The sequence below is a fragment of the Schistocerca nitens genome, chromosome 9 (genome assembly GCF_023898315.1).
Source record: "Schistocerca nitens isolate TAMUIC-IGC-003100 chromosome 9, iqSchNite1.1, whole genome shotgun sequence".
Classification (NCBI taxonomy): Eukaryota; Metazoa; Arthropoda; class Insecta; order Orthoptera; family Acrididae; genus Schistocerca; species Schistocerca nitens.
Genome location: NC_064622.1, coordinates 510737284 through 510753001, shown reverse-complemented (window position 1 = coordinate 510753001; position 15718 = coordinate 510737284). Strand labels below are relative to the sequence as shown.

The following is a 15718-nucleotide window of genomic DNA, read 5'->3' as shown; positions in this document are numbered from 1 at the left end:
GTCATTATCACGTGTGTTTTCGCACCTGTTGCCTTCGTCTTCTTGCTTGCGTTAAGCCAGCACATCACTTCACGACGCGTGGCCTAGGTGTGTGTGTGTGTGTGTGTGTGTGTGTGTGTGTGTGTGTGTGAGAGAGAGAGAGAGAGAGAGAGAGGGGGGGGGGGTGTCTGGTGGCTTGTCTGGAGCGTAGCTACCAGGAGGGAGCGTTCAGAAATAGACCGGGAGACACTGTTGGTTGAAGGCCAGTTATTATGGCTTAAAGCGTCAAGCGCTCTGGAAACATGGTTGGCGATAATGCATTTTATACAGATGCGCTTACATTTTCATAATTGGCCCCCGAGTCAATTGTCAAAGTGGGAGATAATTGTAAAGACGAGCTGCGACCGTTTTTTAAATCTTCTGTTGGATTGGAAGATTTAGTGCTAAAGTTATTGATAGTCACTGCATTATTCTTTCTGTGTACCTTTCACTTCTTCGCATATTTATGTTTTCAGTTTTATTTACTGTGGATGCACAATGCTTTCATTTACTTTTTACCATTGTACTGTTAAAGACAAGGAAAATTGGTCTGTCGATCCTTTCGTAAACAGTATTCTGTATTCACTGTTTTAAAGTACGTTTTAAATTTTGTGTAAAATTGTAATTATTCAGTAGCTACATACAGGCTTACAAATGATAAAACCTGTCATCTTCGCACCTGCTGAGGAACCCAATGGCCTCACTTACAGAAACGCAATCTAGAAAACCATTTTGTTCCTTACCACAGTATTGCATATCATTTATCTACTCTTTTTCATCCTTGTTCTGCGCCTCGTGTTTTGACTGTGACTGTGAGGGCGTGTGTGGGGACGGCAGAGTTACCCAGGTGAAAGACATGCCAAGTACCAGGTAATATAATTGGTGCGAGGAGGTGGACTGCCGGCCGCGGTGGTCTCGCGGTTCTAGGCGCGCAGTTCGGAACCGCGCGACTGCTACGGTCGCAGGTTCGAATCCTGCCTCGGGCATGGGTGTGTGTGATGTCCTTAGGTTAGTTAGGTTTAAGTAGTTCTAAGTTCGAGGGGACTTACGACCTAAGATGTTGAGTCCCATAGTTCTCAGAGCCAGAGGTGGACTCAAGTGATTGCTGATCTGTTTCCTTGCTTGAAACTGATTTAACACATTCGGAACAGATTTCCACAGACGTGTACAGTCCTGTGTGAGCATTTTTAATCGTAGCTCAGAGTTACCTTTCTGATTCATTTCATTCTGATGTTTTCGAAACTACTTCGGTATCTTATGAACTGTACGTTCTATGTCTAGTGTTGCACTAATTGTTATCGATTTTGCTTAGTCTGTTGCGTACAGGACCAGTTAACCGCATCGAAAAGCATTGCTTCGTTGACAAGTTAGGTATATTCTCTTATTATCTTTGCTACTCGAAAGTCGTCTCTGAATTATTAATACGACTGCATATATGTAGTCCATCGGCATTGCCTCCTGTCATACTAGGAGGCCATGTAGCGGAAGGAGGACGACTGTCACGAGCTTTTACAGACTGTTGTTTCCTGTAAAGAAAAATTCCTTAATTCAGGACGCAACGTACGTGGTGCATATATAAACCAGTGATGGTATCTGCTATGACTCACGTGCTGTGAAAACTGTGTACGCTGCCCTAAAGTTAACGCTCCCATAGAGGAGCTTTGCAACAAAAAGTTACTTGCTCGACTAACCTTGCATAAAATGACATTGAAATCTGATATCCTCAACATCGCTCCAGAGGTATGATTACACTTTTCCAGCACAAAAGTGCTTTGGAGCAGTTTTGGGGGGCTGGTATTGCCCTCTTAGCGACAACCGGAGACACTGGTGTGATTTTCCTTTCGGCTGATTCACGCACTGCGACGCCCCCAGAGGTAACGGGTGCAGGCGATAACGCTCGTGTGACGTCACAGACAGCCACGTCAGCCCGTCACCAACTCCATCTGGGACGCCGGTTGGACGACACGACCCTGCGGCTAAATCCACTGGGTCAGGGACGCCACATTGTTCTGGGGGTCAGTGCAGTGTCTAGGCTGATAGCTGCTACACGCGTCCTTCCCACCTGTGAATTTTGTGGTAGCGGTAGTTATGTTCGTATGAAGTTGGTGAATGCTCAGTTCTGTTGTCCAGTATCTGGTTCTTCATGAGTTAGTTTGAGATGTTATGAAACTGTTGCTAAATAAACGCAGAATAAGTATTTTTCACGACACTGCGTACTATGAGAATACTTCATGATTGTTCTTTCTTAAAAGAAAATTCTGTCGCGATTACGAGTCAGGTTTTTAGTACATTCCCATTTAATGGGAGATGGCGGGAAAATTTTATGATTACAAGATTGCAGAACAATCGAGGAAGCAGTCACGTCAATTAAAAAGCGAAGAGTATGGGTAGTGAGCAATTCAAAGTGGAACGGGCACACAAAACTGATAACAGGTAAGGCAGATGGCAAATTTGTATTCGTTGGAAGAGTCAGCAGCGCATTTCATCAGAGCTTCAATTAGCAGTCGAAAGCGTCACTGGTATGCTCATCCAATTCAAGTGGCAGACGGGGCAAGAGGCGTTGTATCACCGTATGGTTCAGTGTTAAACTTCAGAGCGCGTGCGTTCCTAGAAGAGTCAACCAATGCACTGGCTCCTATCGCATATATCTCGCGAAGAGAGTTGAAGGCAGTTAGAGTTCACCACCAATCGTTTTTTCTTTTTTTTTTTTCGCTAAGTATAGATTAAGATTTAGGAAGCTACATCTGCTTTTGGTATAAGCTGTGTAGCCTGGTACTACGAAAAATTCATGCACGTAATTCCGATTCTCTATGGACTCACTTTTTCAGCCTATCAGTCTTGTCTGTTTCGTTATGAAAGATAATTTTTTATGATGGCGAGCAATTGCTCATTTGTTTTTGCTACCGAGGCAATTTTCAGGTTTGGGAATAGGAATCAGTCACATTGGGTTAAATCACCAGGGAAAAAAAACAAGGAAAACTAATATTTGTAACAGTTGCACATTCGTCACTGTGAGTAATGGAAGAACTCTACACCAGCAGTCTCGGTCTTCTCTCTCTCTCTCTCTCTCTCTCACACACACACACACACACATATCCTGTCTGAGACGATGGTATAAGGAAACACTATCGGGCGTAGTTATGGCTGGCTATCGAACGCTCAATTAATCTTATCGGGATTACACTCTACGAACCTAAGGAAGCAGTGGCCATCAATCGTCCTTCCAACTGTCGAAACTGCCTTTCCTGAGGTCCCACAGAATTCTGTCCACGCTTTTGACTTTTGCTTTGACTTGGAAGTGTTGTTAGGAGAACCACGTTTGATGCAGGGTCACGAATGTGCAAACGGCAGCAACCGCGGAACCCAGCGCTTACTGTAGTGTCTGTCCCACGCCAGTTCGTTTTGCTGTCCTACAGCACTGTCTCAGTGACACTTGAGACCATGTTTAAACTCATGAACTGAGAAATAAGTAGCGTTACGTTCCCTAAGAAATTCCTCGGGAACTTAATTTGCTTTGACTTCTCGCAGTGGCGGAATTCTTGGAATAAACGTCTTGTAATTTCAACGAACAACTGCACGTCGCATCCACTTAACGCTACGAAAGTGATTCCTAACAGCGCAGATGCCGTTTAAACAAATTTCTCGATATTTGACACACATTTTCGTGATCTGTCAATTTACGTGTGCACTCCACGTGCCACTTGACGGTGTGTGGTGGAGGGTACTCCTCGTACCATTATCTTTCCTCCCTTTTTCAGTTCCATTCACGAGTGGAGCACGTTACGAATGATTGTCGGTGAAGATCCGTATGAGCTCTAATCTGATTTTCTCATCGTGGTCATTTACCGAGACGCCAACATGTTGTCCGACAGCTGTACGCACTCGGAATTTCAACAGTAAATCTCTCGTCACGCAAAACGCGTGTCTCGTAGCGTATGTCACCTGGGTTTGTTGAGCATTTCCATAATGTTCTCGCACCGCGTAAGGGATCTCGTGACGAAATGCAGTGCTCTTAGTTGGCTTGAGCATGGGTGAATTACTTTCCCTTAAGATTCTCCCTGTGAATGTCAGTCTAGCATCTGCTTCTCATAATATTTGTTTTATGTGGCCATACCACTTCTGGTCGCTCCGGATGGTTGCCCTAGGTATTTTACGGTGTTTACTGTTTCCAACGATTTGTCTCCAATAGTGTAATCGAAAGTAAGTGGTCCAGACAGTCGGGATATCAGTTACTTTGGAATAAGGCTGGGCATCTCGGACAGATTCTGAGTCGTGGTCACCTTTGTGCTCATACCGCAAAGACTACCAAATCCACCGGTTAGTCCCTCAACCGTTAGGGGTAAAACCCAATGGGACTCGGGGCAAGTAAGGCTAGCAACCTCCTTCCCTGGTACTTTAAATATGATGCTGGCAACAATCAGAGCAAAATGCCTCGGACCTTTGGAGGTGACGGAGCCCAACCTCTAACTGACAAACCAGGGACTCCTAAGATACGACTTGGCAAACAAGTGTTAATGAGATGGGGAGCTATTAACATCAATGGGAGCTACTCTGGGAAGAAGGTAGAGCTGACAGAGGCTGCAAGTAAGATGGGGCTGGACGTTTTAGCTGTTAGTGACATTCGGGTAAGGGGTGAGAAAGAAGAGGAAGTGGGAGAATACAAGGTCTGCCTGTCAGGAGTCAAAGCAGGAATAGCACAATGGGGTGTAGGGCCTTACATCAGGAAAGAAATGGAACTCAGCGTAGTTGCAATAAGGTATTAAACGAACGACTGATGTGGATAGCTTTGACAGTGTCTAGCAAGAAAATTAGGATTGTGTCAGTATATTCGCATTGTGAAGGGACAGATCAAGATAAGATGGATAGTTTTTATGAGGCACTCAGTGATGTAGTTGTTAGAGCAAAGGACAAGGACAGTGTTCTGCTCATGGGTGATATTAATGCCAGGATTGGAAATCGAACAGAAGGGTATGAAAAGGTTACGGGTAAATTTGGAGAGGATATGGAGGCCAACAGGAACGGGAAACAACTCTTGGATTTCTGTGCCAGTATGGGCTTAGTAATCACAAACTCCTTTTTTAAACATAAGAACATTCACCGGTATACTTGGGAAGACAGGGGAACCAGATCTGTCATTGACTATATAATAACAGATCAGGAAGGCTGTGAGGGACACACGTGTATTCAGGGGATTCTTTGATGACACTGATCATTATTTAATCTGCAGTGAAATTGGGATTGTGAGGCCGAAAGTGCAGGAGGTCAGGTCCATATGTAGGAGGATAAGAGTGGAGAAACTTCAGGATAAGGAAATCAGGCACAAGTACATAACAGCGATCTCAGAAAGGTACCAGTTAGTTGAATGTAGTCAATTACAGTCATTGGAAAAGGAATGGACAAGGTACAGGGACACAGTACTAGAAGCGGCTAAAGAATGTCTTGGAACAGCAGTGTGTAAAAGTAGGATGAAGCAAACAGCTTGGTGTAATGACACAGTCAAGGCAGCCTGTAAAAATAAAAAGAAGGCGTATCAAAAATGGCTACATACTAGAACTCAGGTAGACAGAGAAAGTTATGTTGAAGAAAGAAACAAAGCCAAACAGATAATTGCAGCATCCAAGAAGAAATCTTGGGAAGACTTTGGAAACACGTTGGAGACTATGGGTCAAGCTGCTGGAAAACCATTCTGGAGTGTAATTAGCAGTCTTCGAAAGGGAGGTAAGAAGGAAATGACAAGTATTTTGGACAGGTCACGAAAACTGCTGGTGAATCCTGTGGATGCCTTCGGCAGATGGAGGGAATATTTTGAAGAGTTGCTCAATGCAGGTGAAAATACGATTTGTAATGTTTCAGATTTCGAGGTATAATGGGATAGGAATGATGATGAAAATAGGATCACATTTAAGGAAGTGGAGAAAATGGTCAATAGATTGCAGTGCAATAAAGCAGCTGGGGTGGATGAAATTAAGTCGGAACTCATCAAATACAGTGGAATGTCAGGTCTTAAATGGCTACACAGGATAATTGAAATGGCCCGGGAGTCGGGACAGGTTCCATCAGACTGGACAAAAGCAGTAATCGCACCAGTCTTTAAACATGGAAACAGAAAAGATTATAACTACTACAGAGGTATCTCTTTAATCAGTGTTGTGGGTAAAATCTTCTCGGGTATTGTTGAAAGGAAAGTGCGAGTATTAGTTGAGGACCAATTGGATTAAAATCAGTGTGGATTTAGGCCTCTTAGAGGAGTGGAACAGGGAATTGTATCTATGCTTTATAGATCTAGAAAAGGCATATGACTGGGTTCCTAGGAGGAAGTTATTGTCTGTTCTACGAGATTATGGAATAGGAGGCAAACTTTTGCAAGCAATTAAAGGTCTTTACATGGATAGTCAGGCAGCAGTTAGAGTTGATGGTGAATTGAGTTCATGGTTCAGAGTAGTTTCGGGGGTAAGACAAGGCTGCAACCTCTCTCCACTGTTGTTCATATTATTTATGGATCATATGTTGAAAACAAACTGGCTGGGTGAGATTAAGATATGTGAACACAAAATAAGCAGTCTTGCATATGCGGATGACTTAGTTGTGATGGCAGATTCGATTGAAAGTTTGCAAAGTAATATTTCAGAGCTATATCAGAAATGTAGGGACTATGGTATGAAGATTAGCGTCTCCAAAACGAAAGTAATGTCAGTGGGAAAGAAATATAAATGGATTGAGTGCCAAATAGGAGGAACAAAGTTAGAACAGGTGGACGGTTTCAAGTACTTAGGATGCATATTCTCACAGGATGGCAACATAGTGAAAGAACTGGAAGCGAGGTGTAGCAAAGCTAATGCAGTGAGCGCTCAGCTACGATCTACTCTCTTCTGCAAGAAGGAAGTCAGTACCATGGATGTAGCAGTCAGGGCGAACAGGCTTAGATGGTGGGGTCATGTTACACGCATGGGAGAAGCAAGGTTACCCAAGAGACTCATGAGTTCAGCAGTAGAGGGTGGGAGGAGTCGGGGCAGACCAAGAAGAAGGTACCTGGATTCGGTTAAGAATGATTTTGAAGTAATAGGTTTAACATCAGAAGAGGCACCAATGTTAGCACTGAATAGGGGATCATGGAGGAATTTTATAAGGGGGCTATGCTCCAGACTGAACGCTGAAAGGCATAATCAGTCTTAGATGATGATGATGATGATGATGATGATGATGATGATGATGATGATGATGATGATTGTAATCGAACAGTACACGTACGCTGAATGAGAAAGCTGGAGATTCACGTTACCTTACAGAAGGAGTGCTATGGGTGTCAGAGGAATGAAATATCAGTGTGTGAACTTTGAGCTTACCGTGTCATAATTACGCCCTTTAACAATTATACACTAACGGCAAAGTGCGTAGGAGGGAATACCGTGTTCTGCAATTTTGTAAACCACATTCCCATTCGGTTTCTTAGCATGCCTGTGTGGAATCTCGTATCTAGCTATACTCATTAGGAATGTGGTAAATTGGAACTGCGCAGTATTCTTAGATGCCGCCGAGGAAACTTTGTCATTTGCTGAATTCTTCAGAATATACAGGGGCGTTATAAGTAAACTTGGCTACTTCAGCCAGTGTAGATACGTACATTTCTATCTTGCGGGTACCCAATTTTATAGGAATGATGCTCAGATTGAACACAGCAGAATTTGTTTTGTTAGTAGTGTGTCTAGACTTACCGTTAGGCGGCGGTACTGGTACTTTGAACAGAAGCATCGGTGTCACGGGGTGAAACTAATACAGGGACTTGTGTTCACATGACCTGGGTTCGCTGCCAGGCCACTTGGAGCGTTGCAAGTTTGCCAGTCTATGTCACTTTCTTATTGGCTGATTTCTATATTTGGTTTTGTTTCTTAGTTAACAGAAGCTGGTTTCACCACATCGATTCTGGGTACGGTTTCTTGGCTGTATTGCGCTCTTTGAATAGCATTGTAAATATGTTACATTCTGATGGAGTTTTGCTCCCATCATTGATATCGGGTGGAGTAAATGATTCCGTGTTTTGTTTCATATAAAACAGAAGCTTTTTTTGTCACATGGTGTTCTGTGGACTTCTATGTGATCTGAAACGTTAATATGGTACGAAATTAACAAATATTACCCTCCTATGTGGAAATTAAAATATTTCAGTGGTTTATTCGTTATTTCTTCTTAACGTATCCTTTCAAATGTATCCACAGAGTTTCATCATCCAAAGATGACCTTTTTTTTATGGGTCCCCTTCAAGAAGGGAAGGTTTAATTATAACCACCTTGTATTTGACAACCTTTTTTCAAGTGCTTGTTCTTCTGTATGCTCGATGTTCTGTGGCAAAACTCTCACGCAGTTAGCCAGTAGAGTTACTGGAATTAGAACCAAAGATAGCGTGGTTCACATTTGAATTCGGCCATTTACATTTAGGTTTCCGTTTACTTCACTCTCTATATTGAACAGCAGCAGTCAAGCATTATTCCGTCTGTCATAAAATTCATCAAGCGGCCATTCACGTCGGTAAAGTGCTATTTCTGGCAGCATTTATACGGCGCGACTGACTCCAGTCTGTGACTAGACGATACTGTATTCGTAGACTGTAACACATCAGTGCTGAAAGTCATGGGTTGCAGTACTGCTCTGTACTGAAGCAGCCTTGCTGGATCTCAGCCGTTATGTGCAGTGAACGGAACGCCACGACGTTTGGTCACATTCTTTTGGGCGCACATTGCACGTGCCACATCGGCGCAGATATTTCGATAGTGCAAAAGTGTTGTCCGCCGGTGCATTTTCAGCGTCCTGCGGGGCGGTGACCCTCGATCAGCTGTTACGCCGCAAGAGCTATCATTTGGCTTTGCGGGCAGACATACGTAATAGGCGCAGTGCTTAAGATTACAAGCGAGGAGAACTTCGCAGTGACATGTAACAGGGTTCATACTGAACTTAAAATTAAATGGCGAAGGAAATGAAAACTGGATTTCTTTCAACAATTTTTATTCTGGGAAGGCGTTAGTTTTCTGTGACACGCGTTAGAACCAACGATTCAAATCAAGTATTGGGACACGAAATATTACGATTTAGAAGTGGCTGGCTTGGTTATTTATTCTACGACTGCGAGTTTTAAACATTTAGAGTGCACCAATCTTGTTCGTACTGGCGTAATACAGCAAGCAGACTGTAAAATTACGGCAATTTAGTAGCTATCTGCGTGTGATAGCCGTAATGACGTTTAAATGGATAGCGTGAAAGCTGGCTAATTCTTAGCGTGAAACAAAACTCACAGACACTTCCAAATGATGGGCCATTAAAGACATTTTTGATTGCCTCCTAAAAAATGGACAGTACACTGCGATATGGCTGTCTGAAGGTAATTAACTCACACACTACCATACGTCCGTAGAGATAGAGGCTAGGAGTAAACAGATAAGTTAAGAGAAGGATTAAAGACAAAAGGAAAAAAATATTTGACGGATACTTCCTTTGCATAGGTTTTAACTCAGTCGTCAGTATTTAAAGTTCATATATTATGTAGTCTCCTCCATATCATAGTCTTCTCCATATCATAAAAGAAAATCACATATTCGAGTAAACCATTACAACTGTGTATGTAAAGTAACTAACAACAAATGATCTCTTCAAAACAGTACTTGGTTGTCCAGGTGCTACAGCGTGGGAGTAATAATGTTGCGTGGGCGTACTGGCCTCTGAATCTTTGAACGTAGTACACTGAACTGTGTTACCTTATGTACTACAGTTGTAATTCTTTTTGTATATGATGCAGGTTTCATCGAGGTATGTTTCTTGGCACACACGTCATGTGAAAGTTATTTTCCTCGTTACGTTTTGGAAACAAGTAGTTTTGCATTCGGTGCACTGTACAAATGTGAAACCCCTACATCCTGGCAACTTATATCTGAGACGGATTTTCTTGATCTTACTAACAGTCTCAGGAAGATGCATGCCATACATCATCTTCGCTGTTGCAGTTGAAAGATTGTAACTCTAATTTGCTTTGCTGAATAGCGTAAGATTGTGACTTGAATTTGGTATGCTGAAATCGGGTGCTAATTAGACCATGAAAGCGGTTTAAAACTGTGAGCTGTCTTGGGAGGTTAACCGAGCGTTTACTGAGCCACTGTTTCAGCAGGTAACTAGTCTAGGTTTACCACCTTACCAATCAGACTAACATTGATTATAATCTTTTACAGTCATACAACAACCGGTAATATATCTATATAAAAGGAGAATTTAAATAAAAAGAAAGAAATCAGTTTATATTTGCAAATTTATTTTAAAGATTGTTCATTGAAATTTCAGCATATTATACGTGAGTTATAACTGAGCTGGTGCCTTATTTACGATTGTGAGACTGTGAGATTGGAATATTACGGAACACATAAAATATGGAGTCAAGATTGGGAGACTGGATACAACACTGCATTCATAAAACAACACACAAAGAACATTGAAACGCATGCAAGAGAAAGTTAATCACTACAAACAGATTCAAATTTTTAGTTAAGGAATTTACTTTCGTAGCACAATCCTGTCCGTCTTGTAATTACCCTTCACGTGGTCAACTTGGTTTACAGAAAGCGTATAACTCCGCAATAATTTAGATAATAAAAATAAATTAGATCAAAAAGCAGATTACAAAACAAAAACCTCGAACTGGTTACTAACGTCTTACTATTAACCCGATGGGTCAAACAGTTATATAAGCACGTGGTACTGGTCTCACAAAGTACACGCCACGTGGGTTGAACATAAAGAAAAGTTGGTATATTCAAAATCTTTTCAAGACGATACGTTATAATCACACAAGCATTTGCATTTAAGATTGATCTTACTTAGAGTTACTGACCAAGACGTGGTTCCACTTTACTCACAAAGTAGTAACAAAGCAACTACCGCAAATTAATCTGAACTGGACACGAGAATTACACTCCGCTGCAATTAAAGATAACCTTAGCTATTTTAAAGCTAACCCGAAATAAAATGATTAAATTCTCAGTTAAGCTGAACTTAACAAATCCATTGTCCTATGGACTTAACAGACACGCGCTTAGCCGGAGATCTTACCACTTTAGACGCTCGCTACCGCCAGACTGCTACTGCTGGACTGCCCTGCGCTACTACTGGACTCCAACTTCTTACTCTCCAGCTGCCAGACTCCCACTGAACTACCCAGCGTGCTCCTGAGAGTCGCTCACAAAGACCAACGGAAGGCGCCAGAGGGGCAGCTTCCTATACCAACATGACAGGGGACGGACCGGACCATACTAAGAATAGAAACCTCTCTGCTTTTAGGAACCGTAGCTACCTGTTTCAACGTTGGTCCTACTGTTCTCTAGCAGACAGCCTTGTCTGCTACCCTCAAGCATGCAGCTACAAACACATTTGATCATTCATCCTCTCACACAGAAGGGAAGGGGGATGACAGTATCTTATCATACACAGTATATAAAAGAAAGCGGATGTAGATTCCGTATGAGACTGTGTGACATGAATTACATATAAGAATTACATATAAACTGTGCTTTAAAGTGTAGTAGTGTGAGAGATCGTTCATGTTTACGTGTAAAAGTAACACGTTCCACTACTCAGTCTCCTCCCAGATAGTCAGAAACGCCACAGTAAATTTAGAAGAGGAATTTATTCCTTAAAAGACAACAAATTTGAGAAATTAAACATGAAAGGAATCCAACAGAGACCTTTCATAACCCCAACGCTCCGGGAAAAGACTGTGCAGGGAATTTTCTGGCCATGCTAGGACATTCCCAAGCAGGCTTCTCACACCCTACTTAAACCAGAAGTGTAAAGAAAAAGGCAAAAGGTCACCAGCTACTTGCTAAAACACAATAATTTCAAACATCTTTACAATCTACCAATTTTAAAGAAAAAAAAATAAAAACACACAATCTGTGACACCTATTTAAAAGATCATGTAGACCTAAATCGGTCAGCAAGTAAAAACAATGGTTCCTGTGTCATTAATATGAAAACAATTTCTGGTTGTTACCCTTATGGAGTTCACCAGTATTTGCTCCTTGCAAGAGCCAACTGATCACAGGCAAATTTATGACTGTTTATTAACAAGCAAAGGTGCCACAGCAATTAAAACAAAGAACATCAAATAACATCAGTATCATAAAGCAGAACATTAGAATGCACAATTCGCAAAAGCAAAAAATCGACAAAAAAAACATGTTTTACTAAGTGGTTATCGCAAAAAAATTCTATATCTTATAAAACTAATAATCTGTAGGATTAACCTAACTATGTGGCACTAATTTAATCACTCTACAATATTTCAGTTAGTTAGCAAACAATGAGCACTGTGTCATTATACTGAAAGTACAATAATTGTGTGATTGTTACCCTTAAGGGGTTCCTCACAATAAATATGCCCCATGCAAAGGCTAATCGATCACAGTCCAATGAGAATGAATAGCTATCTGACTCATAAAGGAAGCAGTGCCACAGCAATGAATTTTCGAAACAAAATATCACAGATCTAATACCTAACACAAGAACAAACATTGATCAATAAAACAGTACAATAGTCAACATCTAAAACAAAACACCAATAAATAAAACACCTGCAAAATACAATAGTCAAAGTTTTTAAAAAAATATAGAACACCTGCAAAATACAAGAGTCAAAGTTTAATAAAGACCAATAAATCGAGTTCCTGCAAAACACACGAGTCAAAGTTTCTGTGACAGAAACACACGTATATGCATTGAACTAAGAACCGTATAATCACTGTTCACTGATACACTCACTAGTTCCACTGTTCCGTGGCACAATATAAGGGGAGGGGGAGGGGGTTCGTCGCCGCAGCTGTCAGTAGGGATTTTTGTCCATCTGTTGCGTGCAATCCCGCCATCTCTGCCCTCTCATGAAGTTTCTCTTGTGTCACGTACATCTCGATTTTGTTCCATGTTTGTATTGTCAAATTCGTGCAGTATCCTCGATTGACATGCCAGGTTGATATTCCTGGGCAAGGATGACACTTCAATGGCTCTTCTTCGTGTCACCCTTAGCGACCAGAGAACATCTAACCATGAATTACTGTCGCTTGACAGTAGGCATCCGTCAGGAAATGTCGATAGGCGTCGTTGACGTCTGCAAGTTTCTTTGGACAGTACCTGTCAAAAGGCTCCACGCCCTTTGTGTTGTTACACCGCAGCCGTCTCGTCACGGTCGCGTGCGTGAGGTGCGTTGCCAGGAGATGGATTTCCGCGCGGTGGACCGCTCGCCCATCTCAGGTCATTCCCTTCAGCTAGGGTCGCGCGGGCGGCCGCCCATTAGCTGCAGGTATACGGGAAAGTGTTTGCGGCGTAGGGTCTTTTGTTGTCGGCCGCGCTCCCGAAGTGGCCTGGCTGACAGCGTGTCCCGCTGGGAAACCCGCCAGTTTACAACTAGCTGGCTGCTCCCGCTGTCTCTTAAGAGTTTTGCCGGTTCGCTTTCACGTTCTCAACTGCATTCACAGAAATTTTTTTTTTTTTTTTTTTTTTATCATCCTTATGTGATTACACAACGTCATACATAATACCACTTAGTATTGTCTTTCACAATTTTTAAGAACAAAGTTATATGAATCGACAATATAAAATTAAAAGTTAAATGACTTGACAATATAAAAAATAAAAGTGAAATGACTTTACAATGTAAAAATAAAAATTAAATGAATTGACAACATAATATTTAAATCCACATCACTAATGTGGTTCACTTGTGTTTTAATAAATCAAATGCCACTTATTAATTCACTAAAATGAATAGGGTTATGCCTTGCGCAAGTATAGGTTAGGAGAGCATGGGGTTCACATGTTATTTACACACACACATGCACACCTGCTGTCTATTCTACAAACTAACTACCCATAAACATGCATTACTCAAAATTCTACTTCTATCCACTACTAATTAATCCCACAAGCCACTTCAATGCTACTTCAACAAAGTGTTTACACCACTACAACATTTTTTATACTTCGTACTCTTCTTGACGCTCGCGGCATACGTCTTGTCACATGATAAATATGTAGAAACTTTCCTTAAACATACACAGTAAAAAGAACAATGGTTATTTACACGCAAAAACATTTATACCAGTTCACACACCTGAAAAGAGACTCGCAATTATACATTTATCATACTCATAGATTCACACATAACACAGTAAGAAAATTTCATCTAAAATTACGTTGTCACTAGAATTAATCACACAGACGGCTCTGAGAAGGTAAAATATTTTAATTATACAGGTTATATTACATTTTCTTACCCATTTTGCTTCGATTTCGTTCCTTCTTTACGTTACCTTTCGCCTTCAAATCAGTTATTTCGCCTGTGGTGGTTATTCTGGATTCATTTCTCATGAATGGCAAAATTGTGGTCACCTCTATTCTGTAAAACAGTATCATCTTAACATATTGAACTTACAACAGACACAAAAGATCCGAATCCTCCTGTAGTTTAAATGACAAATGTTTTGCTTCATCCTTATTACCTTAAACCAAACTTTCCTTCGTTCCCATAATCAAAATTATTTAATCATCCTCTACCTTCAAGAGGGAAACTTCCTCAGTACAAACCATATAAGCTGCAGTGCATCCCGCACCAGCGAAAACAGTAGGCTGTAATGCTCACAGCATCAGCAAAACACATAAACGTCGCTTTTCTAGGACAAGTATTAACGCAGAATAATTTTTCAGGCTTCGGCTTAACATCAATCAAGACAACAAAAAAAAAGGATCCATATTTCCGTTCCATTCTCCATTTGCTGAAAAACTGCTCGTATTTGAGTACCACAATAATATTTCAGAACCACGTAAATTACACAAACCACAATTCTTCTTTCACCTTGAAGGGAATCAATATACTTACGAAATCCACAGACAGCACTTTACGTACTCAGCTATAAAGAACAAAAAGACATATATCATCAATATTCACATATCATCGCATATTGGGAAGCCAATGGTTAAACAATCGTATTATCACATCCTGTTTTCAAGATTCCAAACTTACTCATTCCTTTCTCAGAGTTCTCCTATCTTAAAATATTCATACAGCACGCATACTATAGTAAGAGATCCTCATTTATACCGACAGATATAGAATAGTAATAGATAGATAGTAGCACTGAAAACAGAAAATCGGAAACAAGGCTACTAACAGCTGGGGACCTGGGTTTGCCAGACCCATAATACCCACAGATCGGATATTCCCCTGAGTTCATGCAATTTCAGCAACGATCTTGCTTCTCTCAGGAGCGACTCTTTTCAATTGACACAAAAAAAAGCATTTCACTTGTTCACAAGGAAACCTTTTATCTTTACGTTTGAATCAAACTAAATCCTAATTGCACAAGGAAAGAAAACAATTAAAACATCACTTCAATCAATCACATAAAAATATCTTTATCACTATATTTACCATCATATTATTCAAAATGCCTACGCCATAAATTTAAACAATTCATTCTCCTCTCTATAAACCCTATGTACTCATTTGCCATGTCGCTCATTTGTTCCGATTTGGCGCCTTCTGGGCTGATCATTTGTCATTGCCGGTTTCGCTCATTCCCATTTGTTGGATTATGTCTGGGGTTGGCCGGCCGAATTTCGACATCATGTGGGGCTCCGCCTACAATTCTACTCCCACCGTGTTCATCGTAGTAAC

General features: G+C 41.2%; 1 protein-coding gene across 1 annotated transcript in view; it reads left to right on the top strand.

Annotated features, from left to right (window-relative positions):
- Nucleotides 1-15718, top strand: part of LOC126203839 (choline/ethanolamine kinase) — a 200067-nt gene that overhangs the window by 861 nt on the left and 183488 nt on the right. The window lies entirely within an intron of this gene.